The sequence below is a fragment of the Micromys minutus genome (genome assembly GCF_963924665.1).
Source record: "Micromys minutus genome assembly, chromosome: 5".
In the NCBI taxonomy this organism is placed as follows: domain Eukaryota; kingdom Metazoa; phylum Chordata; class Mammalia; order Rodentia; family Muridae; genus Micromys; species Micromys minutus.
The window spans coordinates 87,287,004-87,306,265 of record NC_137974.1 but is presented as its reverse complement, the minus strand read 5'-3'; the positions used below and the strand labels follow the sequence as shown (position 1 = coordinate 87,306,265).

The window sequence follows — 19,262 nt, the reverse complement described above, 5'->3', positions numbered from 1 at the left end:
CGGGGGCAGCTCCTCAGGGCCGGGGAGAGCGCGCGGTTCGCGTCCTCCGTCCCCGACGCGGCCCAGCGGCAGGTGTGCCCACCGGCGGCAGCCGCGGGGGGCGGGCCGGCCTCCCCGCCCTCCCTGGCGCCCGCTGCCTGCAGGCAGGAAGCCGGGGAGCCCAGGCTGAGACCAGGGTCAAGTAAACCTGCTCGCCCCGCAGGCCAGGCGGCCGCCGCCCTCCCCGGTGCAGCCTTCGGCGGGCACAGCCCGCGCCCCCCGAGCGCCTTTGTGCGTTCCGCGGGAACCCGCGCCCGGCCTCTTTACCAAGGGACGGAGACCTCGCGACCCGCAGCTCCCTCCTCATCCGGCGCCGTGGCCGAGCGCCTGAGAGACCGCCTGAAGAGCGCTCACTCAGCGGCAACCACAACCGGGCGTCCCCGCAGGCTGGTCTCTGAGGGAGGGTAAGTTCCAGGGCACGTCGGAGCGCGCCGGCGCGGGGGCGGGGCGGGCACTAAGCAGGGGGCGGGACATTTGGCCACGTGACGAGAGGGGCTGGTGGTCTTCTGGGAGGGAGGGGTAAAGGGACGTGAGAAGGAGAGGCGAGACCTTCAGAGGGGCGGGGCGGAGTGCCCACGTGACGAGCGGGGGCTGGGCAGGTACTGTAAATGGGAGGTTAGTTGGGAGCACGTGACCGAGGGGGCGGAGCAATGGTTCTTGTGAGGGACCGGCGGCTCACGTGATAGCTGGAGTGGGCGGGGCGCCAGGTCCCAAGCAGCAAAGGGCGCAGGGGGCAAGGTAGCCATGGAACGCCAGATGGGCGGGGTGTTGGGAGGTTGTTGGGGCAGGCTGGGCGGTGCGAAGGAATTAGGGAGGGCGCGGAAGCCAGAGGCCCAGTGGGCGTCAACACTTTGTAAACATCAAGTGGGAAGTGTTGGGAAAATGCTAGTAGGGATATGGGGGAAATGGAGAACAGAGAGTGCTACGGCGGCAGGCTCCCTGCCGTCTGGGGTTTAATGGCGCCCTAGCTCTAGGGTCCACAGCCTGGCAACTGCGCTTAGTGTCGGTGAACGTGTCGCACTTCTATTGGCACGAAGTGGATCTCCAGGGATCTTGAGTTAATAACTAGGTCTGTGCCTCGCGCAGAGTGCTGGAGGAGCAGTACGCTGGAGCGTGACTGCACTTTGAATCCATAGGGCCTGCTGTGTGCAGTCACTGTCGGCCACTCGGGTGCCATTGTCCAAATCAATCCAGTTTACAGTGTGGCCGCGTGGAGCCCGGAAGTGGCCCGCAGTGAAAGGTATAGCGATCTTGTGGTGAGTAGCCAGAATGAGAATCCGCAGAGGCCTGGCTTCTACCATTAATTGTCGCTTCACCCTTTACACCAACACTGTCACATAAAGACTGTTGACTTAAACCTTAAAGCTCTAAAATCGAGAGACTGAAAAAAAATTAGGAAATCAGAAATCATTCACTAACCACTTGTTGAGTGCCTTTTATGACGCCCAGATCAGATTTCAATGGCACCAGAGAAGAGGGAAGCCAGCATAGGGTTCAAAAGCCAGGCTCTGGAGATGGCTTTTTTCCTGGGCTTCCCCCGCAATGTCTAGGGGGCTTTAGAAGAAGCCGAATTCTCAGTTGTTAAGTAATAAATAAATCTCACTGGAATATTGGGAAAGTTTCTAACAGCTGTAGCTTATAGTCCTTATTAAATCTAATGGGGCCAATATTCTAAGAAATTCTCCTCTTAGATGCTCAAGATGAGAATTAAAAAATCTACAAGACTACACTGTATCTTTGCACTTTCAATCCCCTTTCATTGGCTCTCAGAATGTTTCTGGTCTCCCCTCTATCTTACCCACCCCCGTTCTAACATGGTCTCTTCTTTCCCTTGTTTAGCATGTTCAGAATATGCCATTGTTCAGCACACTGTAATTCATATAGTCGTGTGCTTCTGAAACTACAGCCCGGAGAATCCTCTTTTGATCTCTTTCCAAAACCAAAACAAGGACAATGTGCAAAAAGGAAACTGTACCTCGATAAGAATGTGCTGATAGCTCTATCTTGCCTACTCCCAACCCTGACTTGGGCACTCTTAGTTTCAGCAAGAAATAGAAGGGAACAGTTTGCATACACTTGCAAATCTGCTTGCAACTCACTTCCTATTTCACAACCTAATCTCAGATGATACCACAGTGCCCACAGTATGCTGATCACCACCAACAGCAGATGGAGTCAGATAAAAAGAGCTCTCTGGTTAGCATGTTGTTGGGAGAGGACCTGATGGAGTGATGAAATCATGGGCAACATTGCCCCTAGTTGGTTTTTAAATAACACTTCGTAGCATATGTCTGGCTCCCATGTGGAGAATCTCAACAAATCAAATTCAGGATTTTGACATTTAACAGGCTTCTTAAGCAGCAAAGAATTTCAAAATATAGAACTCAAATATAAGTCCCAACACGGCAGACATGTGGCTTTAAGTTTCTGGTGTGTATGAGTAACTCAGGTGCTTAAAAGGTCTTGACATGGGTTAGATTCAAAAGAAATTCCTGTTGAGTGTATTTTCCAGTGAAAATGAACTCTGAATTACTGAATGGACTTGTGCTTCCTTGGAGGTTCTTTGGTGAGAAACTGACATACTTGGCTCATTTCTAACCTGCAAAGCTTTAATGTCTGTGTAGCATCCCTGCTTTTGTTGGGTTAGAATGAAACAGGAACCAGCAGTATCAAAATTACAAACGCATGTGAACTTGGAAAGACATATCTCTATACATAAGAAAGAATAGCTTTTTGCACCAACACATATTCCAGCTAGGGCATGCTGCCAAATCACAAGTTCAAAGCCACAGGATCAACCAATCGTGCTAGAACTCCATCACTGGCACCAAAAACAAAGCTTTTCTCTTCATAAGGTAATTGTCTCCTATATTTTGTTATAGTAATGAAAAGTTAACATGTTACTGTTGTAAAGAATAGAAGAAAATTGTCAGCCACAAAAATGTACATCAATGGAATACAAGATCAATTTTAATATTACTTTATATTAGGTAACTATTAACTGAAAGAAAAGGTTCTTTCTGGTTTCATATGAAGTTTTCAAGTTCTTAAGTGAAACTGCAGAAATAATCTAGTTTATGAAGTAGTTTATATGGAGTATGCTAACTCAGTAAACAAAAACCAAACAATTCTTTTTGAGAACTAGATATGTTTCTTTTTTTTAAAGATTTATTTATTTATTATATATGAGTACACTGTAGCTGTCCTCAGACACCAGAATAGGGCATCAGATCTCATCACAAATGGCTGTGCACCACCATGTGGTTGCTGGAATTTGAACTCAGGACCTCTGCAAGAACAGAGTGCTCTTAGTCGCTGAGCCATCTCTCCAGCCCCCAGATACGTTTCTTAACAAATGTATGTAAACTTGCCTTTCTTCCTTCTCATACCGTATTAAAATGTTACAGTCTAATATTTTAGGGTCTTGATCAAGTTCATTTTCTCTGCCAGTTAAAGAATTAAAGGCAGGAAGAATCTGAAGCACAGCAAGAGTTAAGGGCAGGCAGTGGGAAGCAAGCCAGTAAGCAACATCCCTCCATGGTCTCTGTGTCCGCTCCTACTTTCAGATTTCTACCATGTTTAAGTTCCTTTCCTTCAATGATAGGCTACAATGTGGAAGCATAAGCCAAACAAACCCTTTCCTCCCCAGCTTGCTTTTGGTTAGAGTGTTTTGTGGCTGAAGCAATAGAAGAAGCACTTAAGGATTTGAAGAGGAAGCCAGATGTCATGGGAATTGGCCACTGTTATTACCTAGCCACAGTCCCTCTCCCTGACCGGCTACCTACCACAGTCTTGTCCAATGAGTGGTCTCTCACTTTTTTTGTTTCTTTCCCACTACTGGGGACTGAGCACTAGATTCCATGCAAGGAAGGCAATACTCTGGCATTGCACTACAACCCCAAGCGCTCTCTTAAGTTTTCAGAAGTGTTTTAAGTAGAACCTTGTTTAAACAAGTTTTAATTGCCTGACTCCTCTGGTGTAAACATTAAAATTAAAATTTCACAGACCAATTTTTTTTTTTTTTTGGTCAGCTAATTAAGGTCAAGGGGAAAAAAATACTCAGGAAAACTTCAAGGCAATGTGTCTTTTTGTGTAGCTGTTCTCTTGCCTCCTTTGTAAGATCAACTGCCCTTTGTTTCCATGGGTTACACAGATGCCCCATAAGTCATGTGATCTGAGATGTTTCAAATTTGATTTGCTTATTTCTAAAAGCCTCAGAAATGAGTACAATAGTAACTAAAGTAACAGAACACCATTTTTTCTTTTATTAGATACATTTTATTTACATTTCAAATGTTATCCCTTTTCTGGTTTCTCCTTCATAAATCTCCCATCCCATCTCCCCCTGCTTTTCTGAGGGTGCTCACCCACCCACCCACTCTCCCTACACTGCAGCATCAAGCCTTGGCAGGACCAAGGGCTTCTCCTCCTATTGATGCTCAACAAGGCCATCCTCTGCTACATGTGCAGCTGGAGCCATGGGTCCATCCATGTGTACTCTTTGGATGGTGTTTTAGTCCCTGGGGGCTCTTGTTGATTGGTATTGTTCTTATGGGGTTGCAAACCCCTTCAGCTCCTTCAGTCCTTTCTCTAACTCCTCCATTGGGGACCCCGTTTTCAGTTCAGTGGTTGGCTGTGACCATGTGCCTCTGTATTTGTCAGGGGGCAGCTCTATCATAGAACACCATTTTTAAAAGAAATATTTACTTTTTCCTACAAAATGTCGCTGATTTGGAGCTCTGTTTCCAAAATGGCATAGCCTGTTCTGCCTAACAAAAGAACAGTGTAGAACAACTTCCTTTAATCCTAACACTCTGGGGCTAAAACAAGACTTTCTCGAAATAAAAAACACACACACACACACACAGAGAGAGAGAGAGAGAGAGAGAGAGAGAGAGAGAGAGAGAGAGAGAGAGAGAGAGAGAAGAGAGAGAGAGAGAGAGAGTGAGAGAGAGAGGGAGGAAGGAAGGAAGAAAGAAAGAAAGAAAGAAAGAAAGAAAGAAAGAAAGAAAAGAAAGAAAGAAAGAAAGAAAGATTAGTAATTGGCCTTCAACTTTAGGCAATACTTAGCCATCCAATAGTTTTGAGATACATTCATTGATTAATGGCTCTGCTGCGCTCTTTTTATTAAAAGTGCATTCACTGTGTTTACATTAAGTTTTTACTTTTTAAATCCAGGTGTAGTAGAAACACTCTTGGGGTTGGGGATTTAGCTCAGTGGTAGAGCGCTTGCCTAGCAAGTGCGAGGCCCTGGGTTCGGTCCTTAGCTCTGAAAAAAAAAGAAACACTCTTAATCCCAGCACTCGGGAGGCAGAGGCAGCTTGACCTCTGAGAGGCCAGCCTGATCTACAGAGTGAATTCCAGAACAGCCAGGGCTACACAGAAAAACCCTGTTTCCGAAGAGGGGGAAAAAGTTGTTTAAGCTAATTATCATAGTGAGTAAAACTGTTACTGTCACAGTTGGGTCACAGCTGAGAGAAAAGAGCATGGCTTGTTTGGCTTGTTTCTTTGATAAAGGAACAGCAAGGACATCTGCTTCTGCCTCTAATAAATATCCAGCAACAGGTCTATTTGGAAAGGAAACTTTAGGGAAGTTTTGTCATTTGGCCCAATAGATAAAACATCTACATTGTTAAAATGAGTGACCAGTGTGTTAGGATGTGTGGAGGACAAACAAAATAACAGATCGGCACATTCTTATCAGGGCTCAGCTTCCTCCGCGTAGTCTGACCTCCGCGTAGTCTGACCTCCGCGTAGTCTGACCTCCGCGTAGTCTGACCTCCGCTTGGTTGGAGAATCTTAGAAGCAGATGCGGAAACTCGTGTCAGAAGCAAACCTGGGGCAAATGGTAGGGGCAGGAAATGTGAACGAATCTTTTTTTCAACTCTTCTTGTTGGTAAAAGGGAAGGCTGATGAAGAGCAGACCTAGCACTTCCGGCTAAGCTCAAATAGGAACTTGACTTTGTTACGAGTGATGGAATCAGCCACCCTAGTTGGAGCCTGGGCTACTTGGAGTTGACAGTGGGAGGTTTTTCCATTGTGTGAGTTTGTGCTGCCAATTTATACTACCATTACACACAGGGTTGGGTTGAGAAGTGAATCTCGGGCAATTTACTTTATTATGTACTTGGAGAATTTGTTTTTGGGTTGCTAAAAAATATTAGGATAGGAAAGTGCATGTGGTCATCTTTTTTGCTACAGAGACTATATCCTTGTCATTTCCCTGTGTCAGTGGTGATGTGAGCTAGGGGTGTTGGCTCTGACGGAGTCTATCCCAGATGGCATGGCCCTGAGTGCTACCCATGAACAACACTGAGAATAAAGAGGTGTAGTCAGCCATCCGTGCTGGCTCACGCCTGTAGTGCCAGCACTCTGGAGGCAGGGACAGGTGGGTCTACTGAGCAGGTTTCAGGACAGCCAGGGCTAGGGCTACACAGAGATACCCTGTCTGGAAAAAACCAACCAAGCAAGATGTAGTAATATACCTACAAAACTGTTAGCCAGATACACGATAATATTGACCATCCAAATAGCTAATAAGAAGATATAAGAAAAGGGTGGGTGGCTAAACAATTTAAGTTACAGTGAGTTAGTCTCCTGGTCATTCTCCATTTCCTAAGCCAGTTTCCAGATTCTTTCTCCACCCTCTGTGCCATGAAGGCTCAATCCTAGGATTGAGGTTTATCAATGATCAGTGAGGTTTCCTTGCTCCACCATTCACAGGCAACAGAGGTGAGAGGACAGAGAGTCAGATTTTTGTCTCCCTTTGAGCTGTATGTTGCTCAGGCTCTAGAAGCAGCTGTTCACCTGTACAATGGCTGTGTGCGCTGGACAATCATTCTTTCATGCTGTCTGTTCCCTTAGGCTCTGTAACAATGGCCCTTCCACTACTACCTGGAGGAGTGCACAAAGATGTCTTCTGACTGATCTCAGGGTGCCTCAGCATCCTCTCTTGATTTCCCCTTTGCTCTGTCCACACCTCTGGGAATCCTCCATTCATCCTGACTACTAAGTTCACTTGAATACTTTTTCCCAAGACCCTGATTAGCACCCTTATTTGATTTTTCAAACAAGAAGCTTTTTAAAGACAGGACATGTCTTTGATAAATGTTTATGCAACTAAAACATTCAGGAAGAAACCCCTGCCCCTTCTCCCGATTCAGGGAGCACAAAATAAGTAATAGCCAATGTCAACAAAAATGGTCAGGTGGTGTTAGAGGAGAGAGTAGAACAGTCTGTACACCATGAAGCAGAAGTAAGTGTACCCTGAATGGCGGGAAGAGGAAGCCTACACAGAATGTTCCAGACTCCTGAAAGGCACACAATCTGATCCTGGATTACAGCTCACTAGTCACTGCTTGGTATCAAATGACACTGTGGTGAGACTGTGGAGGCCATGCCGAGTATCTCAAATACACACACACACACACACACACACACACACACACACACACACAAATGGCTTCCTGCATCCTTTATGAATTTAGGGCTGTTTCCACTTGAAACGTTCTTTAGGATCAGTCTGTCTTTACTCTCCCTCTCCCTCTCCTATTCTCTCTCCCTTTTCCCTTTTCCCTTTTCCCTTCTCCCTTCCTCTTCCTCTCCTGGAAGAGGAGACCTAGTTCCAGTAGCCCAGGCAAGTCCTGAACTCACTATATAGCAACAGATGACAATGATCTCCTGAGCCTCCTACCTCCACCACCCAACTGCTAGGATTAGCGTCACACACCAGCACAGTCCACATGACTCAGCTTTTCTTAAAATTCACACTTTCTCTCTTTTCTATTGTTTTTAAAGTGTGTGTGTATGTGCATGTGTGTGCGTGTGTGTGTGTGTGTGTGTGTGTGTGTGTGTGTGTTACAAGTGTGCAGATGCTTGAAGATGTCAAGAGAGGGCATCAGAATCCCCGAAATTGAAGTTCCAGGCAGTGATAAGTTGTCTAATGTGTCAGGGACTGAATTTAGATCCTCCTGGAGAACAGCAAGTGCTCGTAACTGCTGATCCCCCACACTGCTGGCTGCATTTGACGGAACTCTGAAGACAGTGCAGGAAACACTGATAATCAAGGCAGTGATGTGCCATAACAGAATCAGAATGGCCCATCTGCTGCTGAATCAGGATTTTGGAAGCCAGGGGCCAGTGAGATGGTCCGGCAGATAAAGGCAGTTTTCACCATCTTAGTCTGACCATCTTAGCTTAGTCCTAGAAAACCACTTGACAAAAGAAGAGAGCCAGCTCCCACAGATTGTCCTTAGACCTGCACTCAAGAGCTGCTTAGCACGGGGAGCCCCCCACTCACAAAATGAATAAACAAATGGAACAATGTTTTTTAAGCCTGGAGGCTAGAGATGGCTCAGTGATTAAGAGCACTGGCTGCTCTTCTAGAGGACCCAGGTTCAATCCACTTGGCAACTTACAATTGTTGTAACCACAGTTCCAGGGGATCTGATGCCTGGTGCCCACTTCTTGGCCTCTTGCAAATGGTGCACAGGCAAACACGCAGACAAAACACCCATACAAATACAATTATAAAAATAAAATTTAAAGAAAGAAAGATCCCTGAGGCTTGTATCATTTGAGAAACCGAAGCCCTTTGCCAATAAAGGCACCAGGTACTTGTCTGATCTGAACCAAAGTCTCTTGGGTTAAGTTGGTTTTGACTTCTGGTGAGCTGAACCTGGCCAACAATTCCGGAGGATGTCTCTCATAAACAAATGTTAAAACAGCATAGAATGATCGTAAGGAGAAACTAAATGCTTAGCCCCAGTTAGGGAGAAGGGAACAGCAGGGAAGAACCATGGGGGAGGGGCACAGCCAGCTGACTTACTCAGCTGAGAGGACCATTTGAAGTTACCCCTGGTTGTTGTTTGTTTGTTTTTGGAAATTAGCCAATTTTAAGGTTTTGGAAGCTTCCTGTGCAACTCAGTTAGAAATGTTTATCCAAGTATAGTGTGTGGTTCTGCCACATCACAGACACGGCCCCTGCACCCCAGAAGTAATTAATGCGGCAGAGTTACATGTGGCCTCCAACAGACTGAGCAGGGCCAGGTTAATGATCATGTATTCATTTTAGGCTATGTCTGTTGTAGGCTAGGACCCAACATTCTTTTACATCTCCAACCACCAGAGTTCCTTTTAAAAAAAAATCACACCTTTGGGAGTGTCCTTGGCTGTCATCCTCATCATCTGGGGAGTTGTCACCGGTGCATGGGACAGTCTTTCTAATGGGGATGAAGATTGCCATGAGGTAGCGCCTGAGCTATTTCCTGTCAAATGAAAACTGGGAAGCCAGGCTCCCCAATAAGCACTGTCCTCCTGTTTGCCAGGAATTGAAGAAGTCATGGGGTGGGGTGTGGGAGCACATATTAACCTAGACATATTCTAGAAATTTGGGGTCTCATTTTTAGGTAAAACTTTTGCTGGAAGATGGCCAGAAGAGCTGTAAACTGGCTTCTTCTGGCCAAGACACGGCTTCTGAAAGCCAGAGTTCACAGCCGCTACACATGTCTGCACTGGATCTGCACAAGAACAGGCCATTGGCAGTCAAGAGGCATGAATGGAGGAGGGGCCTCGGGGCTCACCCCTTCTGCTGTACTATTAGCTACTGGGAGACTCAGAGAAAGGGGGTTGTACACCCACTGATGGCCCCCCAGGCTCTAGGTGAGAGTTAATGGTCACACAGAGGCCCTGATTCAACTGATGTGTTGCAAAACATAAATGAAAAACCATCAATTTGAGAAATGAAAGGTAGAGATGAATGGAATTGGGCTAGGGACTGATAGGAGTAGGGGCAAAGTATATTATATACACGGGATATATACAAAGAATATATTATATACACAGAAGAAAAATAGAATCTATTAATCAAAAACAAAGGTTGGCATTAACAATTGCCAAAAGGCAGGCTGAAGAGAGGTACTGAGTTCAAATCCCAGCAACCACAAGGAGGCTCGCAACCATCTCTAATGGGATTCAATGCCCTCTTCTGCTGTGTCTGAAGTCAGTGACCGCGTACTCACATAAATAAATAGATAATTCTTTTTAAAAAATTTAATAGCAAAAAGGAATAGAGTAAAATGAATCTAGCAGTTAAGTTACTGCCAGAGATGAGGAGAGACCTCAGAGAGTTGTAAGGAAGGATTGGGCTAGTCTCTAACAAGTCTCTCCTTGGTATTTAAAATCCCAAAGGCACATAATGTTAAAAAGGTAGATGCTAGTTTTCTGCTTGCTAGTCTTAAAGGGTTTGTTAAGTTAAAAAAAAATAAAAAAAGAAAAAGACTTGGCCATGTGGTGGCCACACTTTCAGTCTCAGCATTCAAGAGACAGAGATAGCCGGATCTCTGTGAGTTCGAGGCCAGCCTGGTCTATAGAGCAAGTCCTAGGACAGCCAGGCTACAAATAGAGAAACCCTGTCTCAAAAAAGAAAAAGTAAAAGGAAACCAGACCTATCATTCTGTAAATTAATTTTGTTTAGTTTCTGAAGAAATATAATTACTAAAATGATACATGTTTCAGAGGAGAGAGGACTGAACTTCCAAGGAAGGTGAGACAAAGTCTGTGGATCTTATGACAGCATTTACATAGCTGTCATGGCAACCTTAATTTAATCCTCCATTAGTGTCTTGGAACACCCAGGCATCCCAGGAAGTGAGGAGGGTGAGTCAGGGAGTGGCACACTCCAGCCTCTGAGCAGGAAGACGGCCCTGTCCTCCCTCAGCATTGCCAGGGGCACCTTTCAAGGGGTATGAGCCACTGTATGATCCGTGACACTTTGTACAAGAGCCACGTGAAGACTTCTTCATCCCCCTGTAAAGACAACCCCAGCGACTGAGTTCTCACTTTGTCCTGACTGGGGCCTTTATTTCCTGTTTACAGCATGTCACTTTTCTCTTCAGGCAAGGTTGGCAGGGACAGAAAGCAGCCCCTTTTCTTCTTGTACCAGTTTCCTTAAAGGTTAGTGAGAGAAGAAACAGAAATAAATGGCTAAAGTGAGGTTTCATTGGTGTTTCCTGGCATTACGCCCCAGGCTGGAATTACTACAACCAACACATTCACATCAGGAGTTGTAGAAAAACTTCTTTGACTGTGTGTTCCACACAATGGGAGAAGTCTGCATGAACTGCTGTTTGACCCTGAACCCACTATTATCTACAGAGTGCAGAATCCAGGAACAGCCATCTTTCAGCCCTCTCTGTATTTAGTTATTTTTAGTAGCCTTGTTTTGCTTAGACTTTGAGACAGGGTCTTGCTGTGCAACCTTCACCACTGCTGGCTGGCACTCCCTGTGTAGAGCAGGCTGGCCTCGAACTCACAGCAGTGGTCCTGCTTTAGTGAACCACCCAAGCACTGCAATTACAGGGGTGCAACCCCACACCTTGCTCAGAACATTCATCTTTAACAGAAGAAATAAAAACAGGCAAATAATTTGGCTACTTCAAAAAGTGTTAGGGAAGTTCATTGAAGTTTGGAACGTGTTCATTGACCTCTAATGACTTTTTGAAACTGGGTATCACAGTGGAAACAATCCTCCTGCCTCTGCCTCCAGGTACTGGGACTCCAGGCCTGGGTCCTCACACCCAGCTCTATTTTTCTGTTCCAATGCATGTCTACACTTCTTGAATGTATGTTTCCAGTGAGAGGGATAGTTTTGTATAGCTGGATACTGATGTAAGTTGGATTGAGTGAATTACACAGAGGAGCACAGAAGTTGGGAACTGGGAAAAGAAAATGAGAAAAAGAAGGAAAGCTCCAGCCTCGGCTGATACACTCTCTGCTGCCCTCCATCTGCGGATACACTTCCACCAGCCAAGCCTGAAAGTAGCTACTAATATACAATTTCCCATAACTCCACTCAAATAAAGCTCCTTTATTTCCCTGCTTCCCCTATCTTCTGTCAATAGTGTCTCCAGCTGAACTCCTACTGAAATGGCTGAAGAGAAGGCTGTGTCCCTGCCCGTGGGACTCCTGTGAGGTCACCTCAAACCCTGCCTCCTTGCTGCCTGCTGCCTGCCATTTTATTTCCTCTCATATTAATCAATCTGTTGAAACAAGATTGCACACTCTCGGTCAAACTGGTTCCACTTCATTTCAGTGACCTTCGGTCTGCGTGTTTGCAGTGTGTGCTGGCTGATAGGGAATGGTATTAACCTGAAATATGACTCTGGAGATGTTTTTCTTGATTAACATCTGCTCGTTGATACTTTTTTTTTAAGGCTTTAGTCACATGACATTTTGTTTGCATAAATTCACATCTTACTGTCATAAATTTTTTTTATCTATATTTTTAGTATTATTTAAAGTAGATTTTTTTTTCTTTTGAGAGAAGCTCTCATGCTATAGCTCAGGCTATCCTGAGATTTCCTGTGTAGCACAGGCTGGTCCTGAACCACAGTTCTTTTACCTTGGCATCCCAATGTCACCATAGAAATGGCTTTTATTGGCTCTCTAGCCTTTCTTGCATATTTCATAGGAGGAGGGAGAGAGAGAGAGAGAGAGAGACCATGCTACTGCATGCATATAATCCCAGCACTCAAGGAAGCTGAGGCAGAAGTTCCAGGCTAGACAGAGCTCCGAGGAGAGGAGAGGATGGGAGAAAAAGGAAAATAACATTGCATCTTTTAGCTACTGACTCTTCAGATGCATGAGTGTTTTACCACTGAGTCACACTTGAACATTATTATAACATATCCTTTGGAGCTGGAGATTGGCCCAGTAGGACAGCACTTCGCTCAGCATGTGAGGCCTTGGGCTCAATCACTAGCACTGTGTGGTCATGGTTTATATCCATTGCTAACTTTATAGGATCAAAATTCACCTTAGAAACAAATCCCAGGGCATCCTTTGAAGTGTTTTCTGATTAGGTTTCTGGAGGTAGGACGGTGCACTGTGGGCAGCACTGTTATATGGGCGGGGTTGCCAGTTCCATAAAACAGAAAATCAAGCTAATCACTGGCATCCATGGCTTTGTATCTCCTGACACAGATGCAATGGGACACATTTGTATCTCCTGACAAAGCAGCACCTTCTGCTCTGGCCACCATGTTTTCCCCACCATGATCAGAACTTTCTTTCAAATGGCCAGCCGAAATAAACCCTTTCTTCCTTAAGTTGCTTGGGTCAGATACTTTACATAACTGTGAAAAAAATTCAACAGAAAAAAAAAATCAGAGTATGAGAAGAACAATTACTATCTCTATTTTTTTTTTCTCTAGAAACTTGGAGAAGTTGCTTGAAAAGTCGATGTCAGCATTTGAGGCTCACTTCCTGCTCTCAAACCCTGCCAAGCCAACAAGCCTGGGTCAGGATAGTCCCTAGCACAGTGAGAATAACTCAGTTGAGCCACATTCACTTTGCGATAGGGAGCCTCTGCTTGTATCTTTTCTTGTATTTGCTGCACTGAACCTAGAGACCAGGCTAGCCCTGGCCTTCTCCCGAGATTACCATCATGCTAGACCACTTAAAACACTCCGAAAGAGAAGTGTCAAGAGGCTCTACTTCCCCAGCAGTGCCTCAGCTTGCTTTCCCCCTTTTGTCCCAAAGTACTTTGCTGCTTGTTAGCAACATACTGACATCTTTTGGGTACTGAATGTAATTAGTTCAATTTGAATATCGGCAACTCCTCCACTCTTTAACAGCTGTTCTGTAATATGTGGTTCCAGAAAGAAAGGCTTAAAAGTGACAAAGTGACACACTGCTCTTAACTTACAGATCAAAAGTGGAAGGCAGGCCCCTTTTCACGCATCCTGTTGCTACCGTGCCATTGCCTGAGTACAACCATGCATTGTTTCCAGTCTTCCCTTGGGACCTGTCACTATCCCCACATGGGACTTCTCCCTGTCACCCCCAGCTAGGGAGCAAGTGGCCCTGGCAACGCTCACACCCTGCAGCCTGTGCGCATCCTCCTCACCCCGCTCACCCTTTATGGATTGTTGCAATCTGCTGGGAAAACAGGGTTGACTACCAGATGGTGCTTTTGAAATTTATGCAGTAAAGTAGTCCCCTTTGAGGGAAAAATCGGTTTCGTTCTCTCTCATGGAAGGGCTGAGGGTCTAAGAAAGGATTTTCAACTTTGTGTCCCTTAGGGAAGTGTCAGCAGGTTCAGTTGTTGCACAGATGACATATCTGTTTTCTTTAAAAACCACAGACGGATAGGACTTATGAAAAATGTGGGCCATGGTTAAGTAACTCGGTGATCCTAAACAAAAGTGACTGAATAAAATAGAACTAAAATTCACTACCTTGCCTTTTGCTGAGGGGAGGAAATAAACACACACACACACACACACACACATACACACACACACACTCACACACACACTCACAAACACACACACACTCACCAACACACACTCACACACACACTCACCAACACACACTCACACACACACACACTCACACATCCAGCTGCTAGAGTCTGTAATAACACACTTGAGCCCTTGAGCAATTTTAGGGCGTATTGGTTTGTAAACTGATATTTATATGTTTTCATCATTTGACAGTTACAGAGTGACAAGATGAATGTGATCTAAAGCAATGAGCAGTTTCTCTCTCATAAGTTGTCACAAACTTTGCTAGTGCTGTCACAGTTCTTTACAATCCACAGTAACAAGATAGCAGGTGTGAGTTGCTCAAGAGTCCCGGTTATACCAGAAGCAGAGGACTGAATGTTCAGGCTGCTATAAAAAAAACCGGATAGGACGAGCTTGGCATGGTGGACCTTGCCTAGCCCAGTACTCCAGCGGCTGAGGCCAGGGGACCAGAAGTTGGAAGTCAGCCTGGACTAAATAGTAAATAATAAGACCCTGTTTCAAAGATTACAAGACAGTTATGGAGCGAGCCTTGATTGACTGTAATCTATCTTTAAAAAAAAAAAAAGCAAAACTACAAAGGGTAACTAGAAACATTTAATGAACTTTATAGCAACTAGTATCTGCGTGTATGTGTGTCCTTGGGGGTGGGCTATGTGCATTTGTAAGTGCACATGGAGACCAGAGGGCAGCTTCAACTGTTGTTCCCCTCACATGACCTGGGACTCACTCTGAGTCTGTGCTGACTAGCTGGAAAGCCCCAGGAAACCGCCTGTCTCTGCATTCCCCGGGCAGGGATTGCAAGCACGTGCTGTCACCCCAGCCCTGTATCAGTTAGTACTATTGTATCTATATAATACAGTGCTTCTCAGGTAGAATGAGATTGTGACTTTTTCTTTTTTAGTAAAAAAAAAAAATTGTATTTACTTAGAAGCATTCAGAATGTCAACAGCCGCAATATTTTTTTCAAATAGAGTTGTATTCAGTTAACAGAATAACAATTATCTTCATATAAGCTGCATCAGAGACAACTGAAGATGAAAAAAAGACCCCAAAATAAAACCAAAAGGAAACAAAAAACAGAAAAATAAAACAACTAAAACCAACCAAACTACTGTCCCCATATCTAACTAATTTGTGCTTTGCACCAACAAGAACCTGCTTTAAATTTCCATGCCAATTTACAACCCCCAGACTGTACCGGGCAAGGTTAGGGGCTATTGAAAATACCACAGGACAGGACTATCTAAAGACACACTGGGTCGTGTGTTAACTATACAAGGAAGACGCTGTACAATTTAAAAGCAAATCTTACACAGCCTTACACTTCAATTTCTTTCTTTAAAGGAAGTGAGTTGTGTACAAGGGAATTAAATGCTTTATAAAAAAAAACTGCAATAGAGCTGACTTATTCATCATCATCTTCTTCATCTTCTTCCTCTTCCTCATCCTCTTCATCCTCCTCATCATCTTCCTCTTCCTTCTTTTTCTTGATCTTTTCAGCCCTGACCACCCCCTTCTTCACTACATTAGGTTTTCCTTCAGGTCTGTAGGCAGCAACATCCTTCTCGTACTTCTCCTTCAGCTTGGCGGCCTTCTTCTCACAGGGCTGCTTGTCATCCGCAGCAGTGCTGTTCCACATCTCTCCTAGTTTCTTTGCATCATCACCAATGCATGAGCCAGGATGCTTGCCTTTGATTTGGGGCAGTACTCAGAACAGAATGAAAAGAAGGCCGAAGGAGGCTTTTTGGGTGCATTGGGGTCCTTAAACTTTGTTGGGGGGAGGATGTAGGTTCTCACTTCTCTTTCATAACGAGCCTTGTCAGCCTTTGCCATATCTTCGAATGTCCTCTTTTCTTTAGCAGACATGGTCTTCCACCTCTCTGAGCACTTCATGGAGAACCTGAGAAGTTGACAGAAGCATCCGGGTGCTTCTTGTGCTCCTCCCGGCAGGTTTGCACAAAGAATGCACATGAGGACATCTTGTCTCTCGGCTCCTTAGGATCTCCTTTGCCCATGTTTAGTTGATTTTCCTCCGAGAGGCAGAGTCGCCCGGTGCCCGTCCGGCTCTTGCTTACCCAGCACTGTCTCAATGGAGCTCAGCGTACTGCACATTGTGAGTTTATGAGAACATTCTCTTCTTCAAGATTCAGGATAATCTTTCTTTCAACTAATTGAAAGAGGAAAGTATTTGTGGCGAACACTAAAAGTTAGTGAGTCCAGACAGAGACTGAATGCATGCACATTCACTGGTCGAAGTTCTAAAATTTTTACAAGACTGGGCGTGATAGTGCACACCTCTAATTCCAACACTCATACAGGCAGTTGGATCTTGGTGGGATTGAGGCCAGCCTAGTCTACTTAGTGAGTTTCAGGCTAGCCCAAGCCTATGTTGTGAGACCCTGACTCAAACAAAAATAACTAAAGTACAATTTTGCATAAATATCACATTTTAAAAAAAAGAATTGGGAGGACTGGGCTTGGTAGCTCATGCCTATGATCTCAACACACAGGAACTGAGCTGATGCCAGCCTAGACCACGTAGGAAGACCCTGCTTCAGAAGGAAAGCCAGGGACAAACAAGGCTTGGGGGGAGGACGGAAACACATCTGCACTCGCTGTCCTTGGGTGCTGCTTTTTACATACACTGCAGTTGTCACTGGGTCTGGGATGCCAGAGAGCACTTGGCCAAAAGGAAGGAGGTCCACGTTTCAGCCAGAACGTCTCTAATCTGGGATGGGAAAGTTGGCCCAGTCATTGCCCTAATAGTAGAGCCATTGCTTTATTGCTAGTTGGCAGACTATGAGGAAGGTCATTTAGTAGGATCAGAAAGCATTAATTAGTTTCTGCTTCCAGAGCATGCTAATATGAAGCAAGAATTCAGTTTACTGTCTGACCTTAACCAAGAAACTGAACATGTATGAAGCACATGTTTCCACATGTGAACAGCAGGAAACAGGGCAGTGTTCCCTCAAAGAAAAGAAGCAAATGAAATGAGACCTGTCCCCAGCCTCAGCTTCCTATCTAGGGAGGAGCATTTGGGCTTTGGCTCCTGGTGAGGAAAACACACACAGGCTCTCCTGGATTTGCCAGGTTGAAAAAATAGAGTTGAAAATGACTGACTGGGACTGAATATAATTAGAATCTGTAGTTCAAAACCAGGCATGGTGGCATATTTCTGTAATCCCAGCACTCAAAAAGCAGAGGCAGGTGACTCTCTCTGGGAGTTCAAGGCTAATCAGGTCTACACTGTGAGTTCCAGGCCAGCTAGGGCTACATAGTGAGACCCTGTCTCCAAACAGAACAAAACAGGAGAATTTGCTGTAGAGAACAGGAAAGAGCTGCGTAGAAAGGCAATTCCTCAGAACTTCCTCTTGGGTCTTCACAGATCAGCACACGCTTTTGAGGAAATTGCCGGAGAGTAGAGAATGTCCTATCATGGGAAGGAAATAATAGAATCACTGCCTTGGGCAGAGGTATTCACTATGTCTGCATCGCTGTGACCAGAACTCCTGATGGAAACCGGCTGAGAGGGAAAGAACTTGACCCTGGTTTCTAATCCCCCATGGTGGGAAAGGTTAAGGCTAGAGAGCTGGGAAGGGGTTGGGGGGGGCAGGCCAGGAGCAAGAATGGGGTTGAGGCGTGTCTAATCCCCCAGAAAAGATCAGCAGGAGTAGCTTTGCCCTCCAACCTGCCCTGCCCAGGTAGCCAGGCTGAACTTCCTCCCTCCTTATAAAATCAAGTCCAGCAGTACCTGGAATTTCCTCTTTGTGCTAATGAGGATCCCCAGCACCCCAGGGTGGTCCCTTGTTCACCTGCTTCCCTCTGGGGCATCAGACAGCTCTGTGTGCCAGAAGGAGGAGGGCGAAGGGGACAAATAAGTCCCCCAGAGCTCCAGTTCAGCTGGGAATACCGGAGTGCTCTCAGAAGAGAAGCAAAGAGGTTTGGGCAGCCTGGCCAGCCAAGTGGGTCCAAGATCCAGTGAATGCTTTGGGAAGGAGAACTCTTCCCCAAGTGTTACAGCTCAGGAAAGACAGCCACTGTCAGACTATCCATGGTTAGGGACTATATGGACGTAGGGGGTGGGGTGGGATTTGGGGGTGACTATTTTCTATTGGCTGAGTTCAAGATGTTAGTGATGCTCTATTTGCATGGGGAAGGACTCCAGGTGTACACTATGTGACTGGCTACCTCTGGTCCTCCCATGGTCCTCTCAGTGCACACTTATATGTTCCAGAGGAATTACAGAGACAGGTAGAGAGAAGCTCCACTCCTGCCGTTCTCAAATCTCTGAGATTCACTCAACCTTACCAGTTCTTGTGCCTGTCTGGTGGCATAGCCCACTTGCCCTACACGCTGGCTTCCAACTAATGATACATACTTACCCCAAAAGCCCCTAAGCCCCCCAGGCTTAAATAGCGCCCCCATTAAAATGAGCTGTCCCCGCTGAGGCTGCCTCCCAAGAATGCTCTCACTGTGCTTACTTATTTCCACCTGAGCTCCGAGCTGTCCAGCCTCATTTCCCTTCCCAGAATCCACCTGTGGTCAGCACATCCGTTCATGGCTGCAGGCACATGAGGCAAAGGTTCACATCACAGCCGACCAGGAGCAGCAAAAGAGGCTGGAGGCAAGGGCCAGGTATGGCCTCCAGAGGCCCGCACCAGGGCCTACCTGTACAGCTAGGTTCCGTTCCCCCAAAGGGTCCTGGAGTTACCCACCAAGATTGAACAGAAGAGCCTGTGAGAGCAGGCTCTGTGTGGCAGTGCCCATTCCCTGCAACGATGCCCCGATGAGATAAGGTGTGATGCTGTGAGGATGAAGTTGATCTCCGATAGAGTCCCAAGATGTTTCTAAATCCTCCAAAGAGCCCTCAACGTCTCCAGCCAAAGCACGAAGTGTATTAGAGTGTATACTTCA

At 45.7% G+C, this 19,262-nt stretch overlaps 1 protein-coding gene across 7 annotated transcripts in view; it reads right to left on the bottom strand.

Moving 5' to 3' along the window:
• ARHGAP12 (Rho GTPase activating protein 12) overlaps positions 1 to 434 on the bottom strand; it is a 90,256-nt gene extending 89,822 nt beyond the window's left edge. For all 7 annotated transcript variants that reach the window (XM_080916847.1, XM_080916848.1, XM_080916849.1 and 4 more), the window contains exon 1: positions 307 to 434. The gene's annotated coding sequence lies outside the window, so the exon portion shown is untranslated. The remainder of the gene's footprint in view (positions 1 to 306) is intronic.
• Positions 435 to 19,262: the final 18,828 nt, after the last annotated feature.